The sequence below is a fragment of the Herpailurus yagouaroundi genome, unplaced genomic scaffold (assembly GCF_014898765.1).
Source record: "Herpailurus yagouaroundi ecotype Mexico unplaced genomic scaffold, PumYag 67493, whole genome shotgun sequence".
Lineage (NCBI taxonomy): Eukaryota > Metazoa > Chordata > Mammalia > Carnivora > Felidae > Herpailurus > Herpailurus yagouaroundi.
This window is the reverse complement of record NW_024420301.1, coordinates 139,757-156,319: the sequence shown is the minus strand read 5'-3', so window position 1 is coordinate 156,319 and position 16,563 is coordinate 139,757. Positions and strand designations below refer to the sequence as shown.

The 16,563-nt window shown below is 41.7% G+C and overlaps 1 protein-coding gene across 1 annotated transcript in view; it reads left to right on the top strand.

Annotated features, from left to right (window-relative positions):
* The window catches only part of IKBKG (inhibitor of nuclear factor kappa B kinase regulatory subunit gamma), a 28,719-nt gene extending 25,341 nt beyond the window's left edge, over positions 1-3,378 (top strand). Inside the window, exon 11 of the mRNA XM_040467403.1 lies at positions 3,361-3,378. The gene's annotated coding sequence lies outside the window, so the exon portion shown is untranslated. The remainder of the gene's footprint in view (positions 1-3,360) is intronic.
* Positions 3,379-16,563: the final 13,185 nt, after the last annotated feature.

The window sequence follows — 16,563 nt, the reverse complement described above, 5'->3', positions numbered from 1 at the left end:
GTAATGAAGTTTTCCTTTTTAAAAAAAAAATTTTTTTAATGTTTGTTTGTTTTTGACAGAGAGAGAGAGAAAGAGAGAGAGAGAGCGAGAGAGAGCGAGCATGAGTGGGGGAGGGGCAGACAGAGAGGGAGACACAGAACGGGAAGCAGGCTCCAGGCTCTGAGCTGTCAGCACAGAGCCCGGCACAGGGCTCGAACTCCCCGCGAGATCATGACCTGAGCCGAAGTCGGACGCTCAACCGACTGGGCCACCCAGGTGCCCCTGAAGTTTTCCTTTTGTATTTAATGTGTCTTCTGAATGCCTATACTTTGCACGTAGTGAGTTGATACACAGAAAATGTATGTTACTGCAAAGTCCGCCTGGTGTTAGCACTGAGGTTTTGTCTGTGCTAGTGGTTGAGAAAAGGGCACACTCACGTGACTGCCAATGAATTGTCTAAGTGACTGATTTGATGCTCCTGGGGTGTATCTGCTGGGGCTGCCGGGACAAGGCACGGCAGGCTGGGCAGCCCCAACAACAGAAACGTATTTTCTCCCGGCTCTGGAAGCCAGAAGCCCAAGATCCACGCGTTGGGAGGCTCAGTCCCTCCTGGGGGCTGTGAGGGAAGGACTGGTTCGAGGCCTGTCTCCTAGGCATGGTCTCCCCACGTGCGTGTCTGTGCGTGTCCGTCTCCAAACGTCCCCTTTTCATAAGGACACGGTCCTCTTGGGTTGGGGCCTGCCCTCGTGACTTCCTGATAACTGTCCCGGCTGTAAAGACCACGCCTCCGAGTAAGGTCACATTCTGAGGTCCTAGGGGTTAGGATTGCCACATTTCTTCTTGTGGCGGGAGGACACATTTTAGCCCCTAACGCACGGGTAGCCCAGCCCCGTTTCACAGCAGGAGAGCATGCGGCCCGGCCCGCAGCAGGAGCAGGAAGCCTTCCATTGACAGCTGACCATTGATACTGCACGAAGGTGACCGGGCTGAGCTGGCTTCCTTGGCTGAGGACTAGGCCCCCGCAGCAGGATACTAGTAATCCAAATGGAGCTGATGGGTTCTCCCACGTTCTCCGCTGAGCCTCGGAGAGCAGCGGAGGAGGGGACGGTGTGCTAGAGGAGGCCGCCCTGGGCCCGGCGGCTGTGTGATGGTGGGTCCATGACTTCACCTTTCCGAGCCCCAGTCTCTACATCCATAACATGAGAACCTCAAAGCTTTGCCTTCCATTAGAGTAGCTGCTGAGAGCTGGCTGTAGTTTGCCTCATTTGCCACAACAATGGATGGAGAAGGGAAGGAGGAAATCCCATAGGACCACAAGAGCTTCTCAGCATGGCCGTGTGGCCGCCTCATGGTTTCTCTGCATTCCCCAATATTCCTTTCTTTCCTCCTCTTCTGAAGCCACTGTTAGTTTCTTCCACAAGGTATATCACCCGAGGATATATTTTCCTGTAGTAGGCTAATTATTCTTTGATGTAACAGCTGAATAGAAAGTAGCTGAGCATTATGATTTTTTTTTAAGTTACTTTGCATCTCTGGGGCTCTTGTTTATTTTTTTTTAATGTTTTATTTATTTTTGAGAGAGAGACAGAGACAGAGTACGAGCAGGGGAGGGGCAGAGAGGGAGGGAGGCAGAATCCACGAACCAGGCTCCAGGCTCTGAGCTGTCAGCACAGAGCCCGATGTGGGGCTTGAACCCGTGAACCAGGAGATCATGACCTGAAGTCGGACGCTTAACCGAGTGAGCCTCTCAGGCACCCCTGGAGCTCTGTCTTTTAAGTACTTTAAGTAGTAAATATTATATTTACTAAATAGACATCATCAGGGTTCCACTCCCTTTCTTTTCTTTTTTTTTCCCCCCTTTTCCTCTTTCTTTCATTTATTGGAAGTTCTTATGGAGGAAGAAAACAAATTGCCCTACGGTTTTCCTCACTAGTAATCAGCCTTGGGTATCAAAGCAAGTAAATCCAGATAGCTCTAAGTGCAGTGGACTGAGATCAGAATCCACGATGAATTTAAGTGAAGGTTGTTCAAAGTGCTCCTTTAAAACTAATTCTTGGGGCTCCCGGGTGGTTAGTCAGTTAAGTGTCTGACTCTTGACCTTGGCTCAGGTCATGATCTCAGGGTTTGTGCGTTCAAGCCCCTCAGGCTCTGCACTGATGGCACGGAACTTGCTTGGGATTCGGTCTCGCCTCTCTGCCCCCCACCTGCTTCTGTTCTCTCTCTTTTTCTCTCAAAATAAATAAATAAATTTACACCCTAATTCTTGGGGCACCTGGCTGGCTCAGCTGGTAGAGCACGTGACTCTTAATCTTGGGAGTGGTAGGTTTGAGCCCCACATTGGGTGTAGAGATTACTTAACAATAAACTCTTTTTTTTTTAACTTTTTTTTTTAACGTTTATTTATTTTTGAGACAGAGAGAGACAGAGCATGAACGGGGGAGGGTCAGAGAGAGGGAGACACAGAATCTGAAACAGGCTTCAGGCTCTGAGCTGTCAGCACAGAGCCCGACGCGGGGCTCGAACTCACGGACCGCAAGATAATGACCTGAGCCGAAGTCGGCCGCTTAACTGACTGAGCCACCCAGGCGCCCCAACAATAAACTCTTATTAAAAACCCTAATTCTTTTGTATCTATTATGGTGCCATTTAGGAATGATGTTTCCATTGATGTGGGAAGCAAAGACAGAAGGAATTGGCAGATAAAATTAAATTTCCTTATAACCTGCAGCCCATTGGCAAATACTTGAGGCAGGCAAAGTAAACCTTTCCTTCAGAACTCCCTACTGTCTTTTTTTAAAATACGAAATGTATTCTCAGGTTGGTTTCTATACAATACCCGTTGCTCATCCCAACAGGTGCCCTCCTCAATACCCATCACCCACCCTCACCTCCCCCCCCACCCCCCATCAACCCTCAGTTTATTCTCGGTTTTTAAGAATTTCTTATGGTTTGCCTCCTTCCCTCTCTAACTTTTTTTTCCTTCCCCTCCCCCATGGTCTTCTGTTAAGTTTCTCAGGATCCACATAAGAGTGAAAACATTGGTATTTGTCTTTCTCTGTAGGACTTATTTCACTTAGCATAACACTCTCCAGTTCCATCCAAGTTGCTACAAATGGCCATATTTCATTCTTTCTCATTGCCAAGTAGTATTCCATTGTGTATATAAACCACAACTTCTTTATCCATTCGTCAGTTGATGGACATTTAGGCTCTTTCCATAATTTGGCTATTGTTGAGAGTGCTGCTATAACCATTGGGGTACGAGTGCCCCTATGCATCAGTATTCCTGTACCCCTTGGGTACATTCCTAGCAGTGCTATTGCTGGGTCATAGGGTAGATCTATTTTTAATTTTCTGAGGAACCTCCACACTGTTTTCCAGAGTGGCTGCACCAGTTTGCATTCCCACCAACACTGCAAGAGGGTTCCCATTTCTCCACATCCTCGCCAGCATCTATAGTCTCCTGATTTGTTCATTTTAGCCACTCTGACCGGCGTGAGGTGGTATCTCAGTGTGGTTTTGATTTGTATTACCCTGGTGAGGGGCGACGTTGAGCATCTTTTCATGTGCCTGTTGGCCATCTGGATGTCTTCTTTAGAGAAGTGTCTATTCATGTCTTCTGCCCATTTCTTCACTGGATTATTTGTTTTTCGGGTGTGGAGTTTGGTGAGTTCTTTATAGATTTTGGATACTAGCCCTTTGCCAGATATGTCATTTGCAACTACTGTCTTAATGGTAATGCTTTGCTGGAGGGAAAATCAACCTCGTTTGACAATAGCTAGGCCTCTGGTATCCTTCTTTAGCATGTGAAAATCTCTTGGGAAACTTTCTCTTGACTTTACCTCCTCTGACTCCCAAGGATATAATCAGTCTCTCCCCAGGGTCCCAGGGCAGCTCTTCCTGCCCATGGCTCCTGTCCCCATATTTTAATAAAATCACCATTTTTGCATCAAAGATGTCTCAAGACTTCTTTCTTGGCCATTGGTCCTGAACCTCACGAACCCCAGCCATCACCCCAAACCTCATCATCCATGATCTAGGTTTTTCTTTTTTTTTTGAGAGATAGGGAGAGAAAGCAAGCAAGGCAGGAGCAGAGAGAGAGAGAGAGAGAGAGAGAGAGAGAGAGAGAATCCCAAGCAGGTTTCCACGATGCCAGAGCAAAGCCTGATGTGGGGCCCGAACTCACGAACCACGAGATCATGGCCTACGCCGAAATCAAGAGTCAGATGCTTAACCAATTGAGCCACCCAGGTGCCCCTCCATGATCTATGTTGATTGAAAGATCAATTTTCACCAGTGACTTTACATTTTACAGCAGTAAATTTTTACTTGTGGGTTTAAAGATTCAACTAGGGGCCCCTGGGTGGCTCAGACAATTAAGTGTCTGATTTGGGCTCAGGGTATGGTCTAAAGATTCATGAGTTGAAGCCCTGCATCAGGCTTGCTGCTGTCAGTGCAGAGCCTGCTTCAGATCCTCTGTCTCCCTCTCTCTGCCCTTTCCCCATGCTCTCTCTCTCTCTCTCTCTCTCTCAAAAATAATCATTTTTAAAAGATTCAGTCAACAAATGTATATTTAGCAAGGCACTATAGGGGACATGAAAACTATGACAGTCTGTGCTTCTGGATGACCAACGCTGTTTATTTATTTTTATTTTTGATGAATTTTTCTTAATGTTTATTTTTGAGAGAGAGAGCGAGAGAGCAAGAGAGCACACAAGTGAAGGAGGGGCAGAGAGAGAGAGGGAGACACAGAATCCAAAGCAGGCTCCAGGCTCTGAGCTGTCAGCACACAGCCCGATGTGGGGCTCAATCTCACAAACCGTGAGATCATGACCTGAGCCAAAGTTGGATGCTTAACCGACTGAGCCACCCAGGTGCCCCCCAGCTACTGTTTAAAATTTAATTGGATGGGGCTCCTGGGTGGCTCAGTCGGTTAAGTGTCTAACTTGATTTTGGCTCAGGTCATGATCTCATGGTTCGTGGGATCGAGCCCCACATCGGGGTCTGTGCTGACAGCAATGGAATCTGCTTGGGATTATGTCCCTTTGCCCCTCCCCTGCTCGTGCTCGTCCCCCTCAGAATAAGTAAATAAACATTAAAAATTGCCTTTAAACAAAATAAAATTTAATTGGAGTATATATAAAAGAGAAAATGAAAAGCTAGGAAAATACTTGAAATCTTATCAAAGTGTTCCCTCCTAAGCTCCAATGTTCCTTTTTCAGCAAAGGAAATATCATAGGAGAATATCAATGCCTAGACCAGGAGTTAGGGGAGTCTGGGATTTTTTTTCTGAAATTGAGTGAAGTGTATTCTTAGATGACTGCGAATTTCCAAGACTCTTGAAACATCTTTGCATCTCTTTCCAATTTGCTGTTACTTCACCTGAAATCCAATTGGAAGGCTTACACTTCAGCTTTATCTCATTACTTGTTCTAGTCAAATAGTTCATGGTGACTTAATTTGAGACATGGTCCCTAGGACATTGGGACCCAATGATGGGAGATGGAAGTCCACATGCTGCTCTGTCCCAAAGGAGATGGCCTTCATTCTGGACTGCGTGGAGCCACCTGAGTGGGATGCAGATATTGGAGAACTGAGAAGACATCACTGCAGACCCCAGCCCTGTTACACTTGATAAAGAAAGGCCATGAGTGAGGTGCCGGGCTGGCTCAGTCAGAAGTGCACGTGACTCTCGTTCTCAGAGTTATGAGTTCAAGCCCCACGTTGGGTAAACTTCAGAGAAATTAAAGAATAATAAACAAGAAAAGCTGAGAACATTTATTATTGCTCCCCCCCCCCGAATGCAAATCATTTATGACTGATATCTTGATCTCTATCTCAAGCCTTTTCTGTCCTTTGAGAATATGTATTTAAATTTTTTTTAATTTTAATTTTTTTAATGTTTATTTTTGACACAGAGAGAGAGAGAGAGAGAGAGAGAGAGAGAGAGAGAATGAGTGGGGGAGGGGCAGAGAGAGAGGGAGACACAGAATTGGAAGCAGGCTCCAGTCTCTGAGCTGTCAGCACAGAGCCCAACGTGGGGCTCGAACTCACGGACCGCGAGATCATGACCTGAGCTGAAGTCGGATGCTTAACTGACTGAGCCACCCAGGTGCCCCAAGAATATGTATTTTTTTTAAAAACTTTTTAACAAAGTTTATTTATCCATTTTGAGAGAGAGAGAAAGAGAGAGAATCCCAAGCAGGCTTTGTACTGTCAGCACAGAGCCCAACGTGGGGCTTCAACTCACAAGCCATGAGACCATGACCTGAACTGAAACCAAGAGTCAGACACTCAGCCGACTGAGCCACCCAGGTGCCCCTTGAGAGTATGTATTTTTATTTATATCTGGGGTGGTATTAAATTGTCATCATTAAAATATGTCTATTGGTAAAAAAAACAAAAATTAAAAAAAAAAGGGGGCCCCTGGGTGGCTCAGTCGGTTGGTTGTCTGACTTCAGCTCAGGTCATGATCTCACTGCTTGTGAGTTTGAGCCCCGCATCAGACTCTGCTGACAGCTAAGAGCCTGGAGCCTACTTCAGATTCTGTGTCTCCCTCTCTCTCTGCCCCTCTCCCACTCACGCTCTGTCTCTTTCTCTCAAAAATAAACGGTAAATTTTTTTTTTTAATTTTTTTTGTCAATGTTTATTTATTTTTGGGACAGAGAGAGACAGAGCATGAACGGGGGAGGGGCAGAGAGAGAGGGAGACACAGAATCGGAAACAGGCTCCAGGCTCTGAGCCATCAGCCCAGAGCCCGACGCGGAGCTCGAACTCACGGACCGCGAGATCGTGACCTGGCTGAAGTCGGACGCTTAACCGACTGCGCCACCCAGGTGCCCCTTAAAAGTATGTTTATTGGTAAGATATGAACAATGTGATTATTAATAAAGTTAGCTTGAATTCCCCCATTAAAAAGGATCCTAAGAGAATACTATGAATAATTAATTATATGCCAACAAATTAGGTAACTTAGTTGAAATAGACAAATTCCTAGAAACACAAACTACCAAAACTGATTCAAGAAGAAATAGAAATTTTCAAAACATTAGAAAAACGGAGGGGCGGGGGGGGGGGGGCCCGGGGGGCTCAGTCAGTTGAGTGTCTGACTTCGGCTCAGGTCATGATCTTGTAGTTTGTGAGTTCGAGCCCTGCATCGGGCTCTGTGCTGACAGCTCGGAGCCTGGAGCCTGGAGCCTGGAGCCTGCTTCAGATTCTATGTCTCACTCTCTCTCTGCCCCTCCCCCAGTCGTGCTCTGTCCCTCTCTCAGAAATAAACATTAAAAAAAATTAAAAAAAAGAAATAGAAAATTTCAACAGGCCTATCATGTGTAAAGAGACTGAATCATTGCTGTGATCTGAATGTGTTCCCCCTAAATTCATATGTTGACATCCTAACCCCCAAAGGATGGTATGAGGAGATAGGGCATTTGGGAGATGATTGAGATGGGACCCATCTTTATAAAAGAGGCCCCAGAGGACTTGCTTGCCCCTTCCACCATGTAAGGACATCACAAGAATTCTGCAGCCAGTAAGAGAGCTCTCACCTGACCATGCTGGCACTGTGATCTCAGATTTCTAGCCTCCAGAACAAATGAGAAACAAATTTCTGTTGTTAATCAGCCACCCATCCATGCGTTTTGTTAAAGCTACCCAAATGGACCAAGGAAATCAGTAATCAAAAACCTCCTGGGGTGCCTGGGTGGCTCAGTCTGTTAAGCTTCTTGGTTTTGGCTCAGGTCATGATCTTGTGGTTTGTGAGATTGAGCCCCGAGTCGGGTTCCATGCTGGCAGTGGAGCCTGCTTGGGACTCTATCTCTCTACCTCTCTCTCTCTCCCCCTTCTCCACTCACTCTCTTCCATGTGTGTGCACTCTCTTTCTCAAAATAAACTTAAGAAAAAAAATCCTAAAAGAAAAGTCCTGGACCAGATAGCTTCATTTAAAGAATTAGCACCAATCCTTCTTAAACTCATTAAAATAATGAAGAGGAGGAAATACTTCCCAATCCATTGTGTGGGGCCTTCCCTTCCCTTCATTCCACGAGCATTACCTTGATACCAGAGCAAGACAAAGATATAAGAAAACTAGACCACTACCCCTTATGAATATGGGTCCAAAAATCCTTCACAGAGAAAGCATTTCACAAAATCCAACACCCCTTCATGATAGAATGCTTAGAAAGCTGGGAATGGAAGGGAACTTTCTCAACATGATCAAGGGCATTCATGAAAAACCCATGACTAACATAATATTCAATGACTTTCTCCCTAGATCAAGAATAAGATAAAAATGTCCACTTTTACCACTTCTTTTTTTTAAGTTTGTTTATTTTGAGAGAGAGAGAGAGAGAGAGAGAGAGCATGGGACAGAGAGAGAGGGAGAGAGAGAGACACCCCTGAGCAGGCTCTGCACCATCAGCACAGAGCCTGACATGGGGCTCGAACTCATGAATTGTGAGATCATGAGCTGAGTTAAAATCAAGAGTTGGACGTGTTATTAACCGACTGAGCCACCCAGGTGCCCCTTACCACTTCTTTTTGGCATTGTAATGAAAGTTCTAGCCACAGCAATGAGACAAGAAAAAGAAATAAAAGACATCCAATTAAAACCATAAAATATCTAGGAATATATCTAACCAGAGAGGTGAAAAATCTATATGCTGAAAACTATAGAAAGCTTATGAAAGAAATTGAAGAAGACACAAAGAAATGTAAAAAGATTCCATGCTCCTGTATAGGAAGAACAAATATTGTTAAAATGTCGATACTACCCAAAGCAATCTACATACTCAATGCAATCCCTATCAAAATAACACCAGCGTTCTTCACAGAGCTAGAACAAATAATCCTAAAATTTGTATGGAACCAGAAAAGACCCCGAATAGCCAAAGCAATCTTGAAAAAGAAAACCAAAGCAGGAGGCATCACAATCCCAGACTTCAAGCTATACTACAAAACTGTAATCATCAAGACAGTATGGTACTGGCACAAGAACAGACACTCAGATCAATGGAACAGAATAGAGAACCCAGAAATGGACCCACAAATATATGGCCAACTAATCTTTGACAAAGCAGGAAGAATATCCAATGGAATAAAGACAGTCTCTTGAGCAAGTGGTGCTGGGAAAATTGGGCAGCAACATGCAGAAGAATGAACCTGGACCACTTTCATACACCATACACAAAAATAAACTCAAAATGGATGAAAGACCTCAATGTAAGACAGGAAGCCATCAAAATCCTCCAGCAGAAAGCAGGCAAAAACCTCTTTGATCTTGGCTGCAGCACGTCTTACTCAACGTCTTACTCACGTGTTGATCTTACTCAACACGTCTCCGGAGGCAAGGGAAACAAAAGCAAAAATGAACTACTGGGACCTCATTACTTCTGCACAGTGAAGGAAACAATCAGAAAAACTAAAAGGCAACCTATGGAATGGGAGAAGATATTTGCAAACGACATATCAGGTAAAGGGTTAGTATCCAAAATCTATAAAGAACTTCTCAAACTCAACACCCAAAAAACAAATAATCCAGTGAAGAAATGGGCAAAAGACATGAATAGACACTTCTCCAAAGAAGACATCCAGATGGCCAACCAACACATGAAAAAATGCTCAACATCACTCATCATCAGGGAGATACACATCAAAACCACCAGGAGATACCACCCGACACCTGTCAGAATGGCTAACATTATCAACTCAGGCAACAACAGATGTTGGCGAGGATGCGGAGAAAGAGGATCTCTTTTGCATTGCTGGTGGGAATGCAAGCTGGTGCAGCCACTCTAGAAAACAGTATGGAGGTTCCTCAAAAAACTAAAAATAGAACTACCCTACGACCCAGCAATGGCACTACTAAGCATTTATCCAAGGGATACAGGTGTGCTGTTTTGAGGGGACACAGGCACCCCCATGTTTATAGCAGCACTATCGACAATAGCCAAAGTATGGAAAGAGCCCAAATGTCCATCAACGGATGAATGGATAAAGAAGAAGTGGTATATATATATACAATGGAGTATTACTCGGCAATCAAAAAGAATGAAATCTTGCCATTTGCAACTACGTGGATGGAACTGGAGGGTATTGTGCTAAGTGAAATTAGTCAGTCAGAGAAAGACAAAAATCATATGACTTCACTCATATGAGGACTTTAAGAGTCAAAACAGATGAACATAAGGGAAGGGAAACAAAAATAAAATAAAAACAGGGAGGGGGACAACAAAGAAGAGACTTATAAATATGGAGAACAAACTGAGGGTTACTGGAGGGGTTGTGGGAGGGGGAATGGGCTAAATGGGTAAGGGGCACTAAGGAATCTACTCCTGAAATAATTGTTGCACTATATGCTAGTTAATTTGGATGTAAACTTAAAAAACAAAAAATAAAACAAGTTAATAATAAAAGTAGACGATCCAATTAGGCAGCAAAAAGAATTAAAAGACATCTATATTGGACAGAAAGAGGTGAAGCTATCTCTATTTGCAGATGGCGTAATGTTATATGTAGAAATTTCTTACAATTTTTTAATGTTTATTCATTTTTTGAGAGACAGAGACAGAGCGTGAGTGGGGGAGGGGCAGAGAGAGAGGGAGACACATAATCTGATGCAGGCTCCAGGCTCTGAACTGAGAGCACAGAGCCCGACATGGGGCTCGAACTCATGGACCATGAGATCTTGACTGAGCTGAAGCCGGTTACTTAACCGATTGAGCCACCCAGGCACCCCATATAAAGAAATTTCTAAGGAATCCACAAAAAAACCGTTAAAGGTAACAAATGAATTCAGCACAGTTGCAGATATAAGATCAACATGCAAAAATTAGTTGTGTTTTTATACACAAGCAGTGAACAATTTGAAACAAAACTAAGGAAACAATTCTATTTAAAATAGCACCAAATAGGGTCATCTGGGTGGCTCAGTCAGTTGAGCATCTGACTTCGGCTCAGGTCATGATCTCATGGTTCATGAGTTCAAGCCCCGAGTTGGGCTCTGCACTGACGGCACGGAGCCTGGAGCCTACTTCAGATTCTGCGTCTCCCTCTCTCTCTGCCTCTCTCCTGCTCGCACTCTCTCTCTTCAAAAAAATATTTTAAAACATTTAAAATAGCACCAAATAGAGCAAAGTACTTAGGGATAAATTTATCCAAGGAGTACAAACTTGTGTGCCGAAAACAACAAAACATTGCTGAAAGAAATTAAAGGCGATGTAATTAAATAATTAAATAGCATCTTTGTTTATAATAGCCAAGGACTGGAAACTACCCAAGTGCCCATCAACAGTAGAATGGATAAATTGGAGTAATATCAACCCCTGCCATAATGTGATAGATAGCTTACAAGAAATTTAATCATATAAAATGTGAAATTTTGTCATTGTGGGATTAATGAAATGAATGAGGCAAGCCTATTAGACCATCCAAATCTGTCCTGACCCTGGCTGGAGTTTGGTGCCATCTACTGGCAAGTGTTGCCCTGGCATAAGCATTGGTGAAGATTCTGGGTCCAAGGGCTGGGACTTCCAGGAGAGGGACAGTAGCTATAGGAATCTCCCACTTAGTTGGGCCTTGTTTTATCTACTTGGTCTGGGGATATTGGGTTGGGAGAATACTGGGGAGACCCTCCCTCCGTCTTGCTTCCTGAGACAAAGCTATGTGTTTCTTTCCTTCTTGGCTTTACCCTCCCTTCCATGACCTCCTGGTGAAAGCAAAAACTTTAGACTGCATCTGTTTGAGAACGGGGGCTGGGCAGAGGAGGGGAGGCAATGTCTGATATTCAGCTATTCCAGGTCTAATTGTGTTATCAGGTTGTGTTATCTGTTTATATTCTTGTGCTATCATTTATCGGAGTATTATATAGCAGTGAAAATAATGAACTAGAGATATACACACCGGCTTGGTTGAATCTTTCTTAAGCCTTTAAAATTTTTTTAGAAGTTTATTTATTTATTTTGAGAAAGAGAGAGGCAGAGAGAGAAGGAGAGAGGATCACAGGCCCGTTCAAGTGTTGGATGCTCAAACTACTGAGCCACCCAGGCACCCCTCTTAAGCCTTTTATTGTGAAATATAACACACATATAGCCAAGGACACACAATATAAATGTACAGTTTAATACATTACTATAACATTAGTGCAACCATTGCTCAAGGCAAGATATAAAACACTACCATAACTCCAGAAAGCCCTGTACCTTTTCCAAATCATGACTCTACTTCCTTCCTAGAGGTAACCACCACCCTGTGTTTTATGTTACTGTTCTTTTTTCTTTTCTTTATAGCTTTGCTACTGTTTTAGTTATCTATTGCTGTGTAATAATTCTTCATTGTTATCTTTTTCACTTATAGAGGTATGACTTACATATAAAAAGCTGTACATATTTAATGTATACAACTCGATGAGTTTGGGGATAAGTATACATTCATGAAACATCACTGCAATCTACGCCATAAAGTTTCCTCCTGCCATTATTGTTATTATTATTGTTATTATTATTAGTGTTTGTGTTGAGAACACTTAACATAAGATCTACCCTCTGAACAAATTTTAAGTATATAATACATTGTTGTTAACTATAGGTACTATGCTGTATAGATCTCTAGAATTTATGTTATAAATTTATTTTGTAACTAAAACTTTGTATCCTTTAACCATCTTTTCCCCATTTCCCCCTTCCACCAGGCCTTGGCAACCACCATTCCATTTTCTGCTTTTATGAGTTTGACTAGTTTAGATAAACATATGAAATCATACAGTATTAGTCTTTCTGTATTGTGGCTTATTTCATTCCCTTAGCATAATGTCCCACAGGCCCACCCATGTTGTTGCACGTGGCAGGATTTCCATCTTTTTTAGGCTGAATAATATCCCTTCGTATGTATATGCCATATTTTCTTTATCCATTCATCTGTTGATGGACATTTAGGTTATTTCTGTATCTTGGCTATTGCGAATAATGCTGCTGCAGTGAACAGGGGAGTGCAGATATCTCTTTGAGATCCTGATTTCAATTCCTTTGGATAAATAACCAGAAGTGAGATTCATAGATCACATTGTAGTGCTAGTTTTAATTTTTTGAGGAACCTCATACTTTTCCCTGTATTGGCTGCATCAATTTACATTCTCACCAAATAATAACCATCCTAACAGGTGTGAGGTGATATCTAATTATGATTTTTATTTGCATTTCCCTGATGGTTAGTGATGTTGAGCACCTTTTCACGTACCTATTGGCCGTACGTATGTCTTCTTTGGAGAAATGTCTATTCAGGTCCTTTGCCAATTTTAACGTTGGTTTATTTATTTGTTAGTTACTGACTTGTAAGAGTTCCTTACATATTTTGGATATTAGCCCTTTATCAGATATATGGTTTGCAATCATTTTCTACCATTCTGTAGGTTGCCTTTTCATTTTAGTGATTGTTTCCTTTGCTATGCAGAAGTGCTTTAGTTTGATGTAGTCCCACTTGTCTATTTCTGCTTTTGTTGCCTGTGCTTTTAGTGTCGTATTAAAAAAATTGTTTCCAAGATCAATGTCAAGGAACATTGCCCCTATGTTTCCTTCTCAGAGTTTTATGATTTCAGGTCTTATGATTAAGCCTTTAATCCATTTTGAGTTGATTTTTGTGTATGGTGTAAGATAAGGGTCCAATTCATTCTTCTGATTGTAGATCTCCAGTTCCCAACATCATTTAGTGAAGAGACCATTCTTTCTCTGTTGTATATTCTTGGTACCCTTGTCAAAGATCAATTGACCATATATGTGTGAATTTATTTCTGGACTCTATTCTGTTCCATTGGTCTATATGTTTATTTTTTATGTCGGAACTACATACTATTTTCATTGTTATAGCTTTGTAATATAATTTGAAATCAGGAAGTATGATGCCTCCAGTTTTGTTCTTCTTGCTCCAGATTGCTTTGTCTATTTGGGGTCTTTTTTGGTTTCATATGAATTTTAAGAGTGTTTTTTATTTTAAAAAAAGTGTTTTTTCTTTTTCTAAAAATTACTTTTTTAATGTTTATTTTTATTTTTGAGAAAGAGAGAGTGAAAGCAGGGGAGGGATGGAGAGAGAGGGAGACACAGAATCCAAAGCAGGCTCCAGGCTCTGAGCTGTCAGCACAGAACCCGATGCAGGGCTTGAACTCACAGACCGTTAGATCATGACCCGAGCCTAAGTTGGACACCCAACTGACTGAGTCACCCAGGCTCCCCTAAGAGTGTTTTTTCTAATTATGTGAAAAAATGCCATTGGAATTTTGATAGTGATTGCTTTAAATCTGTACATTGCTTTGGGTGGTATGGACATTTTAACAATATTAATTCTTCTAATCCATGAACATGGGTTATCTTTCCATTTATTTGTGTTGTCTTCAACTTCTTTCATTAATGTTCTATAGTTTTCACTGTACATCTTTCACCTCCTTTATTAAATTCAATCCTAAGTATTTTGTTGTTTTGATGTGATTGTAAGTGGGGATTATTTATTTAATTTCTTTTTTGGATGGTGTATTGTTAGTGTGTAGAAATGCAACAAATTTTTTAGTGTTGATTTTGTATCTTGCAGTATTACTGAATTCATTTATTAGTTCTAACAGTTTTTTGGGGGAGTCTTTAGGGGATAATTTTACTGCTTCCTTTATGATTTGGATGCCTTTTGTTTCTTTTTCTTGCCTAATTGCTCTGGACTTTCAGTATTATGTTGAAAGAAATGGTAAGAGTGGGCATCTTCGTCTTGTTGTTTGTTTCTGATCTTAGAGAAAAGCTTTCAACCTTTCACCATTAAGCATGATACTAGCTGTGGGCTTGTCATAGATCACCTTTATTATGTTGAGGTACATTCCTTCTACACATATTTTATTGAGATTTTTTTTTATCATGAAAGGATGTTGAATTTTGTCAAATGATTTTTATGCATCTATTGAGATTATCATATGATTTTAATCTTTCATTCTGTGGGTATGGTGTATCACACTGATTGATTTGCAGATGTTGAACTATCCTTGCATCCCAGGGATAAATCCCACTTGACCATGGTGAATGATCCATTTAATGTGCTGTTGAATTTAGTTTGTTAGCATTTTGTTGAGGATTTTTGCATCTATGTTCATTAGAGATATTAGCCTGTAATTTTCTTTTCTTTTTTTTTTTTTTATAGTGTTCTTACCTGGCTTTGGTATCAGGAAAATGCTGACATCCTAAAACATTGTTCCTTCCTATTAAATTTTTGGAAGAGTTTAAGTAGGATTGACGTTAATTCTTCTTTAAGTGTTTGGTAAATTCACTAGTGGAACTATCTGGTTCAGGGCTTTTCTGTGTTGGGAGGTTTTTGATTACAGATTTAATCTCTTTACTTATTGATCTGTTCAGACTTTCTATTTCTTCCTGATTCAGTCTTGGTAGGTTGTGCATGTTTAGGAATTTGTCCCTTTGTTCTAGGTTATCCAATTTGTTGGTATATAATTGTTTATAGTGGTCTCTTAATGATCCTTTGTATTTCTGTAATATCAGTTATAATGTCCCCTCTTTCATTTCTGATTTTGAGTCTTCTTTTTTTTCTGAGTCTTAGCTAAATGTTTGTCAATTCTGTTTATCTCTTCAAAAAACAGCTCTTAGTTTTGTTGATCTTTTCTGTAGTTTTTCTAGTCTTTATTTCATTTATTTCTTCTTTTTAAATATATATTTTGAAGTTTATTTATTTTGAGAGAGAGAGGGAGAGAGAGAGCACAGGGAAGGGGAAGAAATAAATGGAGGGAGAGAGAATTCCAAGCAGGCTCTGTGCCTCCAGCACAGAGCCCAATACATGGCTCGAACTCCCAAACCATGAGATCATGACCTGAGCCGAGAGTAAGAGTCGAATGGTTAACTGACTGAACCACCCAGGTGCCCCATGTTTATTTCTGTTCTAATCTTTTAAAAAAAATTTTTTTTGTTTATTTATTTTTGAGAGAGAGGGAGAGACAGAGCATGAGCAGGGGAGGGGCAGAGAGAGAGGGAGACACAGAATCCAAAACAGGCTCCAGGCTCTGAGCTGTCAACACAGAGCCCAACATGGGGCTTGAACTCACAAACTGAGAGATCATGACCTGAGCTGAAGTCGGACGCTCAGCCGACTGAGCCACCCAGGCACCGCTGTTCTAATCTTTATTATTTCCTTCCTTCTACTAACTTTGGACTTATTTTTATAATTCCTAGAGATACAGAGTTAGGTTGTTTATTTGCGATCTTTTTTCTTAACGTAGGTGTTTATTGCTAAAAGCTTCCTTCTTACAACTGCTTTTGTTGCATATAATAAGTTTTTTAATACTATTTCCAGTTTTGTTTATCTCAAGATATTTTTAAAGAATATTTTATTTTTAGGGATGCCTGGGTGGCTCAGCTGGTTGAGCATCCAACTCTCGATTTTGGCTCAGGTCATGATCTCACAGTTTGTGAGTTCGAGCCCTGCATCAGGCTCTGCACTGAGCGTGGTGCCTGCTTGAGATTCTCCTCCTGACTCTGCCCCTTTCCACCTTTCATGTGCGCTCTCTCTCTCTAAAAAAAAATATTTTAAAGCAATCTCTACACCCAACATGGGGCT